Source organism: Taeniopygia guttata, chromosome 5 (assembly GCF_048771995.1).
Source record: "Taeniopygia guttata chromosome 5, bTaeGut7.mat, whole genome shotgun sequence".
Lineage (NCBI taxonomy): Eukaryota > Metazoa > Chordata > Aves > Passeriformes > Estrildidae > Taeniopygia > Taeniopygia guttata.
Window position 1 is genome coordinate 154,036 of NC_133030.1, and position 18,807 is coordinate 172,842.

Consider the following 18,807-nt stretch of genomic DNA (forward strand, 5'->3'; position numbering starts at 1 on the left):
TCAAGCTTGGAGTGGAAAAAGAGAACCTAAGTACAGCAACCTTTAAAAATGCCTGCACGGAGCAATAGTGGGAACCAGTCCCATTTCTTCTTTCCTTGCTTTCTGTGATGACATAAATATGAAATAAAAATACGTTAAACAAAAGGCAGAGTTAGGATTTTACAGGTCTTTATTTTGGCAGGCTGCATGACAAACACCTCTTCCGGGACTGCGACGCCTTTGGGGGAATGGCAGAGAACGGAGGCAAAAGGTGCCGGAGAGCCCTTTCTGTTCCCTTCAGCCCCTGCAGCTGCTCCAGTGGTTTCAGGGCACTTGCTTGGTTCATTCCTAGAGAAAAAGGCTAGGGCATGATTTTCAAAACTACTGCCCATCCCCAGTCAGAGTTTCCTACATTCCTGGGTACAAAGGAGCGGATAGACAGAGGGCTTCTTTCCAAATGAGTTTAGCGATAGATTCCTATTCTTTACCAATAGCTGTGAAAACGAAACACTTGTCAGGTTTTAGTATTCTACACACAGCCCTCCCTGGGAAGTTTGGGGCAGCTTTGGGTCCCTCTGCGGGACGGCACCCAGCCTGACCCCCCCCCTCATTCGCCACCCACCCGCTCCCCCACCACAGTGTGCCTCCCTCTCCTAGGGACCTCGGGGTGCCCCAAATGACAGCAGAGCCCCGAGTCTTCAGCCCCTTTTCCTGACCCCCAAAGAAGGCACAGGACGAGTCCAAGCGCCCTGCACAGCAGCCCAGCACTCCCTTCCAGCCCTTTCCACACCTCCATCCCCCCAGAAAGGGACTCCGCCGCAAAAGGAAAGGGGGGGCAGCCCCCAGAAGGCTTGAAGCCCCCGCCCCGCCTCGCTGTCGCAGGCCAAGGGCAGAAATTGGGAGCGGCAGAGGCGGCGGGGACGCGGCACGGCCGGCACGGCGCAGAGCGGGGCCGCTCTCAGCGCGACGGTGGCGGAGCCGCAGGTCCGGCAGCGCCGGGCGGTGTCCGAGCGGCGCGGGGGGATCCGCCGAGAGCTCCGGCCCCGTGCGGGGACTCCCGCAAGGGCCGGGGGGCGCCGGGCTCCGGCCCTTGGGGCTTTATTCTCCGCGCCCCGAGCCCCGCGGCTGCGGGGGAAAGAAGCGAAGGGCGACGGGAAGAGAGGAGGGAGAGCGGGGCATGGAAAGGGTGGGGAGGGAGGTCGGGCTGCGGAGGAAAGCGGGCGGGGAAGGGAAAGGCCGGCAGGAGAGGAAGAGGGACGGTGGACAGAGGAGGGAGAGACGGGGAATGGAACGGAGTAGCCGGGCAGGGACAGGACGGGGAGCCTCACAGCGCCCCGGCTCTGGCCCGGCGCCCCGCCCTGCCCGGGATTCTGCGCTCGGCGGAGCTCGGCTCGCTTCGGCTGGACTCGGCTCCTCGGTCAGTTTCGGCTACTTTCGGCTAAGCTCGGCTATTACCGGCTGCATTCGGCTCGATTCGCTTCTTCGGCCCAGCTCGGCTCGCCTCGGCTCAACTCGGAGCCGCTCGGCTCCTCGGGCCCTTTCGTCTACCTTCCCCTACACTCGCCTATTATCCCCCACACCCGCCTCCATTCGCCCATTCCCCACACCTCGGCTCCCTTCGGCTCACACATTTCCTCAGGGCACCTCATTCCACGCGACACAAACTGCACCCCCTAAAAGGCTTGCGGCTCTTTCAAGACACAGACGTGTAACTCAACTCTCGGCACAGAGGTGATGGCTCCTTTAGGACAAGAATAGTTACATCTAAAAGCAATTCCCTCATTTTGCATCTCCTTTTTATTTAACCCCCCGCAAAATCCCAGACATATCACAAGGAATATGCAGTTCTGGTTCCCCCAGCTCCCGTACGCTACTTGTACAAAGGACCTGGGCGCAGCACACAGTCGGGATTCAACTGAATAAAGCCCAGCTTCAATAATCAGAACAACTGACATTTGCTTACAAATCAGGCGAAGTTTTGTACGGTGCTGCGTACCCTCGAAGCCGAGTAGAGAAAAAAGAGCTACAGCACTGGAACCTAAGTCTTAGCAGCCAAGTCATTTGTAACTTCTACCATAAAATAAACCAAGCATAACTACAGTATTATTAGTGTTGCTCTTATGCTGCTTAATTTTCTCCACTGTGGATTTCGGCTACAGCAGCACGTGCTTTACTCCCGACAAAAGCTGCTCAGGTGGGGGGAGCCAGGAAGCCAAGTCTCTCCACTTTGTCTGAACACCATCCTCCAGGAAGGTACTGCTTCCCCTCTCCCAGGCTCCCTTCAGCAAAGTGGCAAATACAGAATCCGGTGCCACAGGAGGCTCTTGGCTTACCTCCTTGTGGTTTTCCAACTGTTTAAAGCCAAACAAAAAGCATAAGAGAAAAACAGTGATGAGTATGGAACAAAAATCTCTTCAGCCACCTTGCTTTTGAGATGAGCTCTGAACTGAAGCTCTGGGAGCACAAGCGTGCAGTCCTGCTAGAACAGAGCTGCCCAGCAGTGCTCCCAGGGGCTTCTGGAGTGTTCACACTGCTGAACTGAGAAAAACTCACCAAACCCAGCCCAGGGGCCTGTGATCCTCCACCCACCCGGGGGAACTCCGGGCACTGCAAACAGAGGCCACAGCACACACCAGGCTCTGCTGTGCCTGGTGAGGAGTCTCTGGATGACCCCTGAGCCCTGGTATCGCCTCCCAACCATCACAAAGACCTCTTGTGTCACCAGAGAAAAGCCCTGGAAAAAACGTGTGTCCCCAGCATCATCAACAAAAAATGTAGAATTACCTCCTCAATAAAAACGCTGTTTCTGATGGAAATGTAACCTCTGCAGACTGCGAGGATTTTATAGGGATGCTGGCTCAAGAATGCAGTGACTTCAGGGATTCCATACCGCAGGCTCCTGGGACTGCTCGGGCATCCAGAGTCTATAGTATCGGTTAAACCGGTAGAGCTGAGGATACTTAGCAACTTAGCTCCCCACAGGCACGCAGGGATGCTTCAGCCCGGACAGACGCCACCGACAGCCCAGAGGGACCCCAGGGAACGGCTGGCATCACCTGGGAATGGAGGCACAGCCGTTTGCAGAGGGGCTCTGACAGCAATCCCTGTTTCAGACCTCCCCGAGCTCCCACACAGCTGCCAGGTATGTCCCAGCCACCCCAAATCTCCTCCCTCTTTTCCAGCCTGAGGCCATCATCCACTAACAGCGTTTGAGCCAAGGCAATCTTCCCTCACAGGTACTAAATCCCAAGCAATAGCCTCGGAGATGCCTTAAAATCAGAGGTTCGAGTGGGATGATGTCTGGAGATTTCCAGGGAGCCAGCTGGAGGTGCAGAAGTGATGGAAAACTCTCACAGGTGGGTCCCACTGGAGGTGTGCTGCAGGCAGGGATGTGCACCCCTTTCCTGAGGGAAAAGGACATGCAGAGGCCACTGCTGAGGCTCTGAAAGGAGCGGAGCTTCTGCAGGACAGATGTTCTGCCTCAGCACAGGCCGGGAGCGCATCCAGCCACCGCCTTGTCCTGCTTTAAAACATCAGCTGGAGCCTGAGCTCCGGGGAGTGAAATCAGCTGAGTTCCAGGGAACTCTGTCAAGTGACTCCAGACACAGCCCTGGGCTGGGGGATGAGGGTTTTAAATAGCAAGTTCTATAGAATAGAGACCTGTCCTTGTCCTGATCTCACTGAGCTTCCCTGGAACCTCTGCTGGTTCCTGACACAGCTGGTGCTAAAGTGGCAGCTCTGCATGGGAATTTCCACTCTCCACGAGGCACTGTCAGGTTATTCCAGCAGGAATTCAGCAGGGAACCTGGGGCTGTGGGCATAATTCATCTGAACTAGCAAAGCTGATACTGAACCCCAAATCCAGGCACCACGCAGAGAACAATCTTTGTGCAAAATCCCCTGGGTGAGGAAGTTTCAGCAGCCAAATGTATAGAATGATCTAAATCCCAGCAGCCGGCATCCCCCAGAGGGACAATCCAAGTGCCAGGGTGGGAGCCCTTGTCCTTCCCCTGCTGCTGGTGGGACAAATTCCCCTCGGCACAGCTGGCTGGGCAGGAGCTGAGAGCAGGAGGGGCGGGAGCAGGGATGGGAGATGAGGCAGCTGGAATGTCACCTGGAGCAGCTGAACACGTTCTGTCCCTGCAGCAGCCAGGAGCCAAAGCAGATCCCTCCTGGCCGGGCTAGAAGGCAGCTGCTGCATCTGCTCTGGGGGAAAACTCCTTGCCCCTGCCAGGAGAGCTGACTCTGCTTTTCCTCCAGCTCCTGAGCAGTGTCAGGGCCACAGGGAGGGAGTTCAATCCCAAAAAATCCCCACAGCCCATGGAGTGAATGATCCCAGCAGAGAAATGCAGCATTAAAATAAAAAACTTAAAGCTCTATCAAAAAGGCTACGACAACAATGTAATGGGATTCCTAGGAACCTTCTGGTTTGCTCTCGGAATGCTCTTGGTTCTCTTTCATGTGTTTTTAGTCTCTCAACGGGCAGCTTGAAGAATTTATTCTGGGACTTAGAGGTTGAGCAGGGTGGGCTCTGGATTGACCTTCGCCTCCGGTGCCACTTTGTGCGAACACAACTTGGCCAGGCTGGGTGAACTCATGGCCTCAGCTTTCCCCTCCAAAATGTCCCTCACTTATTTCCCTGTGGGTGAGCTGGGATTTGGCCCCAGACTGTCACTCCTCACCTCCCCGTGCCCGCACAGTGTCCGTTCTGTTCCCCACAGAGCCCTGGGGACACCAGGGGGTCCCTTCGCCTTCTCCCGCCCCTTTCCAGCCCGAGGCTCCTCTGCCCTTGTCCCACACAGCACAGGGGCACAAAAGGGGAAAGGCTCCAGAAAACATTTCTGCAATTAACCAGCAATTATTTCAATTCCCCAGTGAGAAGAACATGAACTCACAGCCACCGAGTTCCTGCAGTGAGAGCTCAGCGCTTGTCTGCAGAGGTGAGTGCAGCATCTGAAAGGAAAAAAACACGGGGAAAATGTGATTTATTTTGCTTCAAAGTTATTTCAAGTTCTTAAAGCCCAACCAACTTTTGCTCTTGATTTTGGTCGGGTGAAACAGGAGCAGTGGGCAGAGGTCATGCCATTGATGCGGACGTGCCTGATGCTTTCTAGGGCAGAAAAAGTAGATCAAACTCACCTTATGCCAAGCAGTTATTAAAAAAGATTTATAGCTCTTTAAACATAGCACCCTTTAATTGCCATAGTGTTTCTTACATAATTTTAACTAATTCTCAGTGTATTTTATAAAACTTAAAATAACACCTCCTCCCCATAAAAGAGACCCATCAACCATTAGACAAAAAGCCCTAGTGCCAGTCTCATGCTTGCACATCTAACAGGAGACCCTCCCCATAACCAAACAAAAAAATCAAAATAACATACCAAAAGTAGTCCTTACTAACATTAAAAATACAACTCAACCGTATCCAAAAAACCCTCACCTTTATTTCCTCCAAACACCAAATACTCTTCAAATTCTAAACAACAAAAACCATCAAAACATACTTCAAATATAGAAAAGCCTAACCATATAAATATTTGTCAAAGCCCACAAAAACTATAAAACAATCTAATCAATATCCTGCATTAAAAAAAAAAAACACTATACAAATTAGTACCATTTGAAATGTAACACAAATAAAAATATTTTCCTAAGAAACATGTCTCCCAATAAGTAAAACCACCCTGTAAAGATATAAGTAATAATCATAACTCAACAAGCTAAAATTTCTTCAAAACCAAAAGACTTAAAAAAACCTTCAATATTTATAAGTAATAACATTAAATATGTTAGGTATTAATGAAATAAAACAAAATTAAGTGTCAATACATTTAAACAAATACATTTTCTTTTTATCAATTAAAATTAAGTTTATTATTCCTTACTATCAAAATTAATTCAGTCTAAATTTAAATGTTATTTAATATAACTTATGCTAAATTTTATTGAAAATCATTTCTCTAAACTATACAGTATATGGTCAATTTTCTTAAAAAATTAAAACACCTCCAATTAAAACAACTAAAAGAAAACACTAACAAACACCTATTCAGAAGTAAAAAAAAGTACAGTGTATTATATCATCAATTTCATCAATAATTCTGTACTTCATTACAATCTCTACTCTTATCTTTTAGAAGCGACACCAAAAAATAGCAATTACTATTCATATCATGCTGTTTGAAAATTTTACTCTATTTACTTAATATATAAATATTTTTTAAAAGTTATCCTAACTTCTTCAAACACTTACCACTAATATACTAATTATATTATATCAATATATTATCTTTTATAATAAACAATATTTATTAAATATTGTTATGATATTTACAACCAACTTTCATATACTTTATTATCTCTTTATAGAATGATCTAAAAAAAACACATAAAATTTCTAATTCCTACTTTTTTATTCTCAACTTATACAGCGCTTAAACCAAGTTAACTCTCTAACTAATCTCTACACTAACTCTATAATTTAACTTAATGTTCTATCATAATTTAAACTATTTTTCAAGATTAAAAAGGTATTTCATTAAAAACCTCCTCCAAACTGCTAATCTTATCACTTTCCTCAGTTATTATTACAAAATCACTTGAATACAAAATCCAACTACAACATTAATTTCTTTTTCTAAGTTTCACACTAAGTAATCACTCTCTCATACATTTCCTGCACCTTCACACTCTCAATATCCAAATCCAAACTCACAATCCTGTCCATAACCACTTTCAAATCTTTAAAAAGAAGTTTACTATATTCAAAGCATCTCTATTCTAAAAAACTTCTAAAAAAATCCAATTATTAAATAATGTAATTAATCTTTAATCCTAACATTTTTACTCTTTACTACTATTTTTAAAAACACTATATAAAAATATATTAAATAACATTCACCAATTAAAATTTAAATTATAACCTAACCCTAACTCTACCTAAATAAAATAATTAACAACAAACCCAAATATTTTCTACGTCAAAAATAAATTCAAATAATTTTAACTTAACAATTTAACTTTAACAATATAACAAATAAACTTATTTTTAAAATAAACTTGAAAAATCATTATCCACACATAATTATTTAACTTACCACTAATTTAATATTTATCAACTGTTATAAACTCTAAAAGTATGTACAATCTTTTAATACTTACTAATTATATAATTTCACCTATGTTACTAATTATAGATATTACCTAAGTAATTCCTAATTATTATCAATTTCTTCTTTACTACATACATTATTTTACTCTTATATTTCTTCATACTTATAACTGAAAAATTATAACAACTTATATCATTATTTCTCATATCAAAACATAAAGTTTACTTATATCTCAACAAGTACAAAAACCCAAGTAAATTTCAATAAGAAACATAAAATCAGATCACACAAAAAACACACTCACCGCTCCACAAATAAAACACCAATGTAAATACAAAGACAAATTACACTATGGAAATACAAACGCAGATTACACAAGAATTGCAACTTACACCTAAGATCGTGTACTACACCCACCAAAATATATAAACTGTAAGTTTCTTTATAAATATAAAAAGCAATGTTATAAAAATCTTATTTAGTAACTTACAAATTATGAAATTATATCAAATATTTTACTTCTACTCTACTTTATTTACTTTTAATTATGTCACTTTACCAATTAACCAACCTAAAACAAACATTTAAGTAACTTTAACTAAAGTTTCAAGTTTAAATGCTTTGTATTTATCTAGCACTACTCAAAAAAATCCATTCTTTACTTACTTACTTAAGATACCAATAAAAACCATTACAAATAGTCCATATAATTAAAAAGCCCTTACATTATTAACTCTTAATATTAAAATAGCTACCAATTTAAAACAAAAAAGGCATTTATCCATCAATAGTAATCAAAATATAAAAGTAATTTTAAGCCTTGAAACTTAAAATCAAAATGGTAGCATCAGTTTTTATACCACCTATTACTTCAACAACACTAAAACAATTAAATCAATTAAAATATTATCTAAATAAACAATCTAATTCGACATCCCTTACCCTAAATAACTTTTAAACAAATATAAAACTATTAAATACGCAGTTTTACCAAAAAACCAACAAAAAATTTATTTTATTAACATACAAATATAAATATAAAAATTTAATAAAATGTATACATTTATCTAAAACACCAAATCTACTTATTAAAGTGTACAACTTTAAGAAATATCAAAAATAAGAATACCTAATAAAACATAACAATAAATAAAATTTAACACCATAATTAAAAAATCTTGTAACAAAAGTATACATTTTAATTATATTATTACAATAATAATACTAATGATAACACCTTCTGTATGTTAATTTATGCAACAAATGCTTAACAAATCCATTATTAAATTTTTTTTTTCATACAGAGAGAGAGGGGAGACATGGGAATGGGAAAACCAGAAACTCCCACAGACACTGAAAGATTTGATCTGCAGCCTCGGGAGAAGCTGGGATTGATGTACCAATACAAGACACGGGCATTACGCAGGAAAAGAATAAAACAACATAAAATAACTTCTGTTTCTGTGGCTGTCAGTAAGAACCTGCCCCGAGTGAGTGAGAGAGGAAACTGTGTGGGCACGATGGGGAAGGGTTTGCAGGGCAGGGCTGGGGCTGTGTGCGCTACACTGAGAGCTGACAAGTTCCAACAGAAGGCATTGAACAAAAGTACCCTCAGTGCGGCAGAACTGAGCAGAGGTGATGGGTTCGAAAAGCCAAATAAACCCCGGGGTTAGAAAGTTCTGGCCTGCCTTGGAACAAAGAACTTGTGGCTGCTCCTGAGCCGCAGCAGCTGCTCGCTCTGCAAACCCTCACGCTCCCAGGCGGGTGTTCACCTGAGCACTGAGTGCTCCCGGCCCAAGAGCAGTCCCATCCCTTCCTTGCTAACAGCACAGGGAGAAAAAATGAAAAAAGATCACTCTGGCCAGCAGGGCTCTCTCTCTCTGCGAGGGTTAGGGGCAGGGCCCTGCAGGGAGCAGGGCGCTCCAGCACCGACAGCCCGAATCCAGAGCAGATCCACGGGGGAGTAGCGGGCTGGGGACAGCTGGGGACAGCAATGAGCAGAGCCCATCAGCCTCCCTCTGGGGCTGGGACTGCATTTAGCACACAGCTCATACCAGCTGTGGCACTTACACACCTCAGACTCCTTACCACAAACCAGTTCTGATCTAGCTCTCAGGGTGACCTGCACCTCCTCCCCAAAACCCACAGGAATTAGAATTTCCTGCTGGTTTTACAAACTTCACGGCAGCTTTGCAAATGCAAATCCCAGCAGGTCCCTGCTTTCCAGAGCACCCATCCTCAGCCATCTCCACTTCCCTGGAAAACTGCTCCAGCCCCGGGCTGTACCAAGGTGAGCACAAGTCTGGAGAGGTCAGAACCCTCACCTGGACTGCTGCACTCGGAGCGAGATCCAGCTACAAATGGAATTCCAGAAACAGCCTCCAAAATGTTCCATAATCACACCTTTAAAATGGCTCCACAGGGCAACAGCTCCAGTGCCAGAGCAGCACCTGCACGAGTCCTTGTGCCAGCCCTGGCTCCCTGAAAAACACAATAAACCAACATCACACAGGCCTTGTTTGCAGAATTCCTGATCCAAACCCTCACCTTTCCTGCCCAGCATTGAGGGAAATCTGACACGGTATTCACAGGTAACCTTTGCTGAGAGCAGCCATCACCCCAGTCCTCCAGCCTGGGCAAGGTTTTGCAGTGAATGGACCCAACTTCTAACCCTGAACCTAAATTTCTGTCAGCTTTTGTTGGAAAGATACTGGAGAGAAAATCATACAACAGATTTAAAACATTGCACGAGGAATAACCGGCCCAGACAAAACCAAACCACCCCCATCTCTGCTCCACCCCATTTCTCCCAGTTTTGGGAGAAATACTGATACAATTTGTAAATACTCCCCTTCCCTGCTGCACTGTCCTTCACTGCACGTCCCTGGAGAGGATTTACTCCATTTTCTGTGCCCAGCAGCACCTGTGCAGCCCAAATCCCACTCCTCGCAGACACAGCCTGAGCAGAGCTCAGGCAGTGTTCCCAGCAGCGGATGCAATTCCGAGTTCCCTGGATTGCTCACGGGGCACTCGCAGCAATCTCCCCTCAGCCCAGACTCTCTGTGCTCAGAGGGAAGCGCAGCCCGATGGGACACAGCTCTGGCACCACATTCCCCTTGTTCCTGCTGGCCTGGAAAGCCACAGATAAACCCAGTCCCTCCGACCTTGCACCCTGAACCCCAGGAGAGCCGGAGCTGAACCCAGATCCCGGCGCCCTGCACGGCTGCGCTGACACCAGCACAGGCTGAGCGCTGCCCAGCACCCTTCCTCATTTTCCTCCCTCTGCTCCCAAATCCTGCCAGCCCTCCCCTGCAGCTCCTGCCCCAGCCCCAGCAGAGGCTGGGACCCAGCCCTGCAGCAGCTGGCAGAGCTGGGAATGCACCGAGAGCTCGGCTCCCCGGGCTCCCAGCCCCAGACCAGTCCTTGGGTGCCCGAACAATGCCCAGCCTGCCCCCCTGGGCACAGCCAAACACCACAGCTCCGTCAGCCCCAAGGAACTCTGGCATTTGCCTCTTCCCTGCTGCCCTTTCCCAGCACACAGGGGTACGGCTGGGCTGTCAGAAATGGCATTCCCGAGGCACTTAATCCCAGCAGAGAGGAAAAGGGGACCCTGCGTCCCTCTGACTTACCCCACAGCGTGGGCAGGACCAGGAGCCCTCCAGTGCACACCCCTGGTGCTGAAGCCTCTTGGCTCTGGCTGCTTAAACACTGAAGCTTCTGGCAAAGATGGGAGGAGCTTAATGATTTCTCCTGTCCTGAAAGAGAGGAGGAAATGAACATTAAGTCTACTGTGGAAGCCAATGGATCCCGGCTTTCACACTTCTGCTGTGATTGCTCACCAGGGGGTTTTATCCATGAGAGGGGACAGCAATTCAAATATAAAAGCGTTTTTATTCCTAACTATTTCATTAAAAGGAAGCTCATTTCTCTATTGCATTCTTAGCCTAATTTTAACAGAACCATTTTTATCCATGGCCCCACTTGTCCGTCATTCAATCCTTTACCACGGGACTTTATACAAAGGAAGGGACACCTGGGTGATGTGTCACAAGAAATCCCAAAGAGAAACGTGTCCAAAACCTCACAGAGAAAGGTTTCAAGGCACTCCAGTGCACAGACAGCTGCTCATGCCTTGTCAGGCCACACCAGTTCTGTCACATCCACCTGAGCTGTGCAGGCGAGGCAAAGGCTGCCCTTCCTCCCAGGGAACACTGTCTGAGACCACAGAGAGCCATCCTGGGTGAAAGGAATGAAATGAAAATGTTTTCTGGCAGAAAATGAGTGTCTGTAATCAGAACCTCTGGACAGATTTAGTAACACCATTTTCATATGACAAATACAGGCCATGCCCATCCTTCCAGGCCAGGTGAAACCAGGAAGGAGAACTACAGGAAAAGCAGGAAGACAGAGCCCCTTATTTGGATATATATAGAATGCCCCTGGTTTGGTGGTTTGCCTTTGCTCCTAAGCTTTGGCTTCACCCCTCTCCAGAGGAGCAGGGAATTCCTCCAGGGTGAGGGGGAGTCTGGTCCCACTCCAGGATGTGTCCAGTAAAGGAGGGAATTTGTTTACAGTAAGTGAGCAGTGTTTTTGTTACACACAAAAATCAAACCAAACAAACACTGAATTGGACTACACCGAGCTGCAACACAGAGTGTTCACAGCAGGCAGAGGCCAGAGGAGCACACAGCACCCAGAAGTACCATTTCACTTGGTTCTTCTGCTCTCATGCATTTTAATTCTGCTTCGCTTCACAGCTGCTACTCTGCCAAGGCCATTTCCATTTTCAGAAGCCTGTGTCACGTGTAGCCGAGGCTGGACATCCTCACTTGGGATTTCCACGTCACACCTGGATTTGCCAGGAAGCACGTGCACACACGTATGCCCATTTCTGTGATACGTCAGTCAGAAGTCATGCAACCCAACAACTTGCTCCTCACTGCACCACTTAGAAATACATTAAAAAGCCAGAAAAAACAAACAAACAAACAAAAAAACAACAACCAAGCAAGAACCCACAAAAGAGAGAGCTTAGTGCAGCACCATCCTAATGTTCTGCTCAGTGGTGGAGAGAAAGAAGGAGGAAAGCTGTTCTTCCAGCACTCCCAGTTCTGGAGCAAGAAACAGCCAATATTGCCCTCACCTGCAGCTTCCCTCCTTGCTTCAGCCGTGCCCTGACTGCTGAGGGACCAGAGGCACCACACAACCCAAAACTGCCAGCACCCACACCCACCACTGGTACGGACATCTTCATGTTCCACCTTTGGCCAAACAAACCCCAGGATGGTTCTGCTTTCCTGACAGACTTGGCAAATTTCATTGGCACTTACCAAGGCAACAGACGCCCTGTGTGGCTCCGGGGTCAGAACCCGAGGGAAGATGGAGGGAAGGCTCCAGCAGCAAACTGAAATCCCAGACAGGCAGTGAAGGCTGCTTCTGGCAGGCTTCTTCTGGCTTTTGGGGCACAGGAACGGCTTTGGGACCGTTTGCATCCACGTGAAAAGCCCACACTGAGCACTTGGCTTTAAAGATGTTGCACTTAATGCTACAGACACAGAATTGCTCTGGGATTTGGCATTTCCTGCACCCACACAAACACATTAAAAGAATTAAGTGCAGAGTCCTGAAGTTCAGTTATTCCAATTCTGTTTTGGTAGGGTCACTTGGCATACCAAAACCCACAGCAACACTTAAAAAATGAAAAGCAGCTTCCCCCCCACCCCCAAACTTTCAGCTTTCCAGTTTAGGGGTCCTCTTAAGAGCAGGTTAAAGAAAAGAAGAAGAAAAGTCCAAGACTTACCCACCTAGTGTACCAACCACCCGTTCTCCACAGATTTTCATTACCTCAATGGCTTTTCTAAGAAAATAAATTTGTACATGTAAAAACCTGTCCAGCAGGCAGATGTTTCTGAGCCCACACCTCGCAGGTAAAAGATCAGAGGAGGAGTGGCACAGAGGGATCCAAAAGTGCTCAAGAGAGGTTTGAGCTGATGTATTTGGGCAGGATTATTTGAACCCAAAGTGCTCTGCAGCTGCCCCAAGCCTGGAGTTTGCAGAAACAAAATGAGCTCCCCCTCCTGCCTCATTTTCTGCCCTCTCTGCTCAAGGGAGAATCACACCATGCAAATGATGGCAGAGAAATGGTGAGACCTGTCCAGTGCCCCCAGGAGGGCTGGCACCAGGGCTCATTCCCTCCTCTGGCTGATGGAACTTAAACCCAGCTATTCTGGGATTTAGGGAGCAAAACCCAGCTTTGCCACTTGCTGTTGCACTCCCTGCCACATCTGCACAGCAGGAATATTGCTGTGTTCTGTGTCACACCCAAAGCAGCAGCCCTGGGAGTGCTGCTGGAACCCAGACACCTTCCCCTTCTCAGACACCAAGCTGACTAGTCAGCCCCACACTCCTCCAAGGTCACAAAAAACACAAACCACTAAAAAATGGGTATTTTATACCAAACAGGACCCATTTCTGAGGTCAAACATCCCACGCTTCTTCCCTGAGCATTCCCAAGGCTTTTTGACACAAAAGTAGAACTTTGCACATGAAGGACCATTTACCTTGTAACAATATCCTCCATAAAACTTCCCACAGAAAAGCCAGGCACTTGTAACACCCTCAGGAACACATTCCACATGAAGTACCTCCTGCCACATTCCAGCCCAGCTTTCCTCCAAGATTCCAAGGTCAGCACAACTCTTATCTGTAACTTAGGGAACCCGTGGCCGCAGCAGCCCCGGGAAGAAAAAAGGCATTTGGTGGAGCCAAGGAATGGAGGAGCTGCCCTGTCCCAGCTCTGCCTCCTCTGCCAGCAGCAGGGGAGATGCAGCTCTCAACCATAAGATCAGTTCAACCTTACAATAATCACCTGGCAACGCTATTGGCCCCAAAGTCCAGGGCATCATCTGTGTGCCATCTCAGGAAGTTCAGTCGACCTTTGTGGGACAAACCCTGTTTTGGGCCCAAGAGCAGACTCCAATCCCTGCCAGCTGAACTATCCAGCTGTAGGATCAGTGTTCAAAATAACCATTGGATCCTGAAGGGCAGAGTTGGTAACGCTCTGTAAAAGCCCAGGGGAGAGCCAGGCTCCAAGGGCAGCCCTTGGTGCCTCCAGCAGCTGCTGCTGGAAACGCTGGCAGGACTCAGTACAGACGGGACTGAACCTTGAGACAGCTCTGTCCCCTGGGACCCAGGGTGCCAGGCCAGAGAGACTGATGGAAATATGACACAAGCTTGATTTAAATGGACACTGATGGGACTGAAAGCCCTGCCCGGAATGTGGGAAATGGATTTGTAGAGAATTCTCAAAGCTTGACAGAAGGCTCACAGAGTGTGCATCTGTATGCAGAATTTGAGGTAAGAAATGCTGACTTAGAAATGCTACGGAATGGGACATTGAGAGAGATAAATCTTCCTCACACAACGCACCAATTTATCAGATTATGCCCTTTTCTGACCCAGAGATGGGGCAACTGAGAAGTGTTTTTAAAAACTTTTATTCTATTTTCAGTCTCACATGAAGGGTGAGACAATACAGGTGTTCTAATTCACACCATCACAATCAGAAGCCAACTATTTCCTAATCACATTATAAGTGTTTCTTGGTCCATTAGCTTTTGCTACATTATTCTGTAAATGCCTTAAAACCAATCATCTAAAACAACCCCTCATGAATCTTATTACAATGCATCTTTCATAGCTCTATTTCTCTAAAGTATCTAGTCTTATTTACAAACTCATCCTTTAACACTTGTTTCCAGTTCCATTTCTCTCTCAACAATGTCTGTCCTATTCCATGGCATTTCTAAGTCAGCATTTCTTATCTCAAATTTTCCATTCAGATACATACTATGTAAACCTTCTGTCAAACTCTGACAATTTTCTACAAGTCCATTTCCCACAGCAGAACTGCTGCCTGCCCAGCACAGGAGCTGCAAGTGCTGTTGCAGGGCACAATGTCTGAAGGAACACTGGAGCTGTGACATTAAAGCCAGCAAAAACAATTACTAAGTAGAAAGAGATCCTCACCTGCTCCAAGAACTGAACCTCTGTGGCTCATCCTCATGGGGTGACCCTGCTCCAGGGAGGAATCTCCACACAGCCCCCGAGACCTGGGATCAGACGCCGACCCTACCAGCAGAAGAACAAGGGGTTAGTGAAGCTTTTTGGACACATTCTGTCCTCAGAGTGGTCTGACAAAAAACCTGTCAATGCGGATCTTTAATAAAGGCAGCTGGTACCTATGCTTGCAACAGACTTTCGTGTGCTATTTCCTCAAAGTCTCTGTTTTAATGCATTTGATATTAAAAGTGTTTCAACAAGATTTACCATGAGCTCTGCCATGCTCCAAGCCCTAAGGAAGAGCTGGATATCCTCACACTCACCCAAGCTGAGGCAGCTCTCACATGGGGAGGGAGCTGCTGCAGCATTTAACAACACTTAAAAATCACCCCTGCCTTGAGGGCGTCCAGACCTGGGAGAAAGCCCTTCCCACCACCCTCTTGGATTTCTCTCCCTGCCACTGGCTTTGCTTCCAGCTTGGGAAGGTTTGTCCTGGGGCCATTTCAGCAGCACAAAGGGCTTTTCCAACCTCAGGGGTTCTACGGGAGCTGTGACTGACCCAGCTGCGCACCCAGGCACGGGGGAAGCTCTAAACACAGATTATCCTGCCCTGGGCCAGAGCACTCCAGGGCATCCTTGGAACAGCTGCAGAGAGCAGGAAAAAGACACAGCTGCAGCACTGATCCTGCTCCCGCTTTCCCAGAGGGGCAGGAACACCATTTCCTCCCGATCCTGAGAGCTCCAAGGGAAATCCCTGTTAGGGTGGCACTGAAGGTGCCACTTTTCTGCCACCCTTGCCCTAGAACCACGGCCCAGCAGGTTTCTGTGGGAGCGGGGATTGTTGGTGCAGTTCAGAAGCTGCACATCCCTAAAGCATTTCCTTAGGAACATGAAGCTTCCCACGTGCATTTTGTAGTCCAGTTAGTAATTTCAGCGTAGTTCAAGAGAGTTTAAATCGGAATGAGGTGACTTGGTGCCAGCACAGCATTAGCTATGGGCCATCAGGAGACTCACCAGACGACATTCTCTGCAGAGCCTCCATTCTCAGCACTCCAGCTGCAGTATTCGCATTTCTCACGGACTCCGAGCTGTGTTTCCAGGGCTCCCATCAGGAAACTGGCGGCCGCTTCCAGGTGCAAATCCCCAGGGCACCCCTGATCCCAACCACTGCTCCTCTCCCCCCGGACCCCCCTTCCTCCACCTTTACCCCTTTTATAACCACGGCCCGCCCACGGCTCCCAGATGCATCAGGAAATCAATAGAAATAAGCTCGTCCCTTTTGGGGTAATGAATTATCTTTTTCTCCATTCCCCCTTCTGTCTCCTGTTCCTGTTTCCTAAGGCAAAACACCTGGACCAGGTGGGGGTCGGGGGAAAATGTCAAAACCGAGCCAAACTTGTTTTTCCAGCGGTTTCCATCAGGACTGTTCAGGTTTCCCCCGACCCTCGGCCGTACCACGGGAGCAGCTTCTCCGTGCGACCCCCGGGGGTGGCACAGGGACCCCACCCCGCTGCTCCCCGGGAAACAGAGCCCAGCGCAGCCCACAGAACCGCGGCAGCGCAGCTGGGAGCGCGGCGCGGGCTTTATTCCCTGGCACACGATCCCGGGGAGCCCCAAGTGCCGGGACAAACCCGTCCCGCACACGGAGCATTTGCTGCAGGGGATGTTTCTGAGGGGATCCGCCCGCGCTGCTCCGGCCCCGCCCCGCCCGCGGCCCCGAGGCGAGCGGCGGCCCCGGCTGTGGCGGGCGGCGGTGCTGCCGCCGTGTGGGCAGAGGGCGGTACTGCAGCCCCGCCGGGGGGCGCGGGACCCGCTGGAGCTTCCCAAGATGGCGGCGTTGGAAATGAGAATTTGTCCGCCTAAATTAATAGGAAAAAATAAAATATTGATTTTGCAATCAAATTCTATCTAGCCAGCCACAAGGAAAGAACAGCCGAGCCCGGGGTCGGCGCTGGGTGTGCAACAAGAAGTCAGCCTCAGCAGAGGTTTTCCTCTACACCCACACACCTCCATCCTGGCACAAGCGGTTTTTATAGGGAAAATTCCGCCTGAAGCTAAGACTTCGGCAGTCAGTCTTTTCTTCTATTCAGAATCTAGAGGTTAATAAGATTTTCTTTTTTGGCGATGAAGAAGAACAATTCAGTGTCAGGAGTTGGTGAATCCCTTGATGAAATTTAGGGGAACGCTGCATTTACATGTATCTGCCCGAGGATTTCTAAGATATCCATTTCGGGTCGTTCAGGCAATGATCAGCGCCTGGGGTCCCCCCGTATCTCTCCAGACATGGCCCATCTCCTGGCCAGCCACATCCTTTTACGTGTCAATCGGGTTTCAACACACCCCGGGTTCGTCTGCGAGGGTGGGGGGGGGAGTCCTAATACAAACGTGTATGCTCCAACAAATACTCAATATCACATATATCATATATCAATGGCGCAAATTATAGCTAATACACATAGCAGCGGCAAAAAGGGCACTTGCTAACTTTAAACTGTTAGAGTTTTGTCCGTCACAGTTAGATATAGGTACTAGATCAATATCCCTACTTTTTTAATAAATCAGAAGCTACTGTGCTGCAGGAAAGTTCCGACCTTGTTGCATTTCTGTAATTTGGTGGGATGAATCCCATGGCTGGAGTGTCACTACTGATAGCTACAGCCTGTTCAGAAGATACAGGGGAGGAAGGGGAGATGGAGGGATTGCCCTCTACATCAAGAAGTGGATTCCGTGTGAGGAGCTGTGCTTGAAGAACAGCCATGAGCAAGTCAAAAGCCTGTAGGTAAGAATCAGTGACCAAGGCAGCCAAGGAGCCCTGTGGTTAGTATCTACTACAGGCTGCCTGATAAAGGGGATCCTACTGCCAAAGGCTTCTTTCTAAAGCTGCAGGGAGCATTGTGCTCATAGGCTTTTGTCCTGCTGGAGGGCTTCAACCACTGTGCAGTGCAGATCCTTCCTTGGCAGGTGACTGAAACAGAGTTTCAGTGACCTTTTCAGTTAAGGTCTGTCACATGCAAGGAAATGTTACTTTTGGCATCACTAGAAATTAATGCCAGCTGTAGATATGACAAAATCACAAGTCTCTTGCCCACTGAAAATTTTGAAAGAAAGCTGAATGTCCTCAGCAAGATTTAGGGTCAAATACAAAGAGCCACATCTCTTACCTGATTAATTTCGTAGCCACGATTTCATGTCTTTTGACTCTTAACATGGACAGTCTTAAGCCGTACTTTGTCATCATTTGGCCAGCTCATGAGGTTTTTTTCTTTTTAAAATTGTATTTTCTCAAGGCAGAAAAACTGCAACTATCTATCTTTGAGTAGACGAGCACATACAAAGTGTCAGGGTGAAAGATTACTCATATCAGCAAGGACAAGGCAGGTATTGAAGGAGACTGTTGAGGTAAAGGTAAAATCTTAAATGTTAAAACTGAAGACAGAGCATCACTAAGTCTAATAAAAGATTTGTCTATTTGCTTTTAAACTTATACAAAGCAAGACAAAGTATATTATTATAACTACTTCAAATCTAATAAAAAATGTGCTGAGGTGTGCATTAAGACAAAGGTGGAAGTTTACAAGTTTTACAAGTTACAAATGCTTAAAACACTTTTTGCTAGGGATAGATAGCATTGCATCAGGCAGTTTACTATTCC

The 18,807-nt window shown here is 46.9% G+C and overlaps 3 long non-coding RNA genes across 7 annotated transcripts; 2 read left to right on the forward strand and 1 right to left on the reverse strand.

The window, feature by feature from the left end:
- Positions 1–151: 151 nt before the first annotated feature.
- On the reverse strand, positions 152–18,647 carry LOC100224235 (uncharacterized). Of its 5 annotated transcripts, none has more exons than XR_012056136.1 (10): positions 16,170–16,207; positions 15,123–15,224; positions 13,655–13,797; positions 12,895–12,951; positions 12,425–12,675; positions 10,724–10,849; positions 9,419–9,575; positions 4,875–4,932; positions 2,764–3,035; positions 152–2,330 (listed from the first exon to the last, which is right to left on the reverse strand). It is a non-coding gene; the product is annotated as an uncharacterized lncRNA (long non-coding RNA). The 5 variants fall into 5 exon arrangements; XR_012056138.1 differs by having other exon boundaries at positions 2,764–3,383; XR_012056137.1 differs by having other exon boundaries at positions 13,655–13,803; positions 16,170–16,199.
- On the forward strand, positions 3,197–5,415 carry LOC140684210 (uncharacterized). Its single transcript, XR_012056141.1, has 2 exons — positions 3,197–3,335; positions 4,855–5,415. It is a non-coding gene; the product is annotated as an uncharacterized lncRNA (long non-coding RNA).
- LOC140684211 (uncharacterized) lies at positions 8,310–15,350 on the forward strand. The gene is made up of 2 exons (XR_012056142.1): positions 8,310–9,384; positions 15,001–15,350. It is a non-coding gene; the product is annotated as an uncharacterized lncRNA (long non-coding RNA).
- Positions 18,648–18,807: the final 160 nt, after the last annotated feature.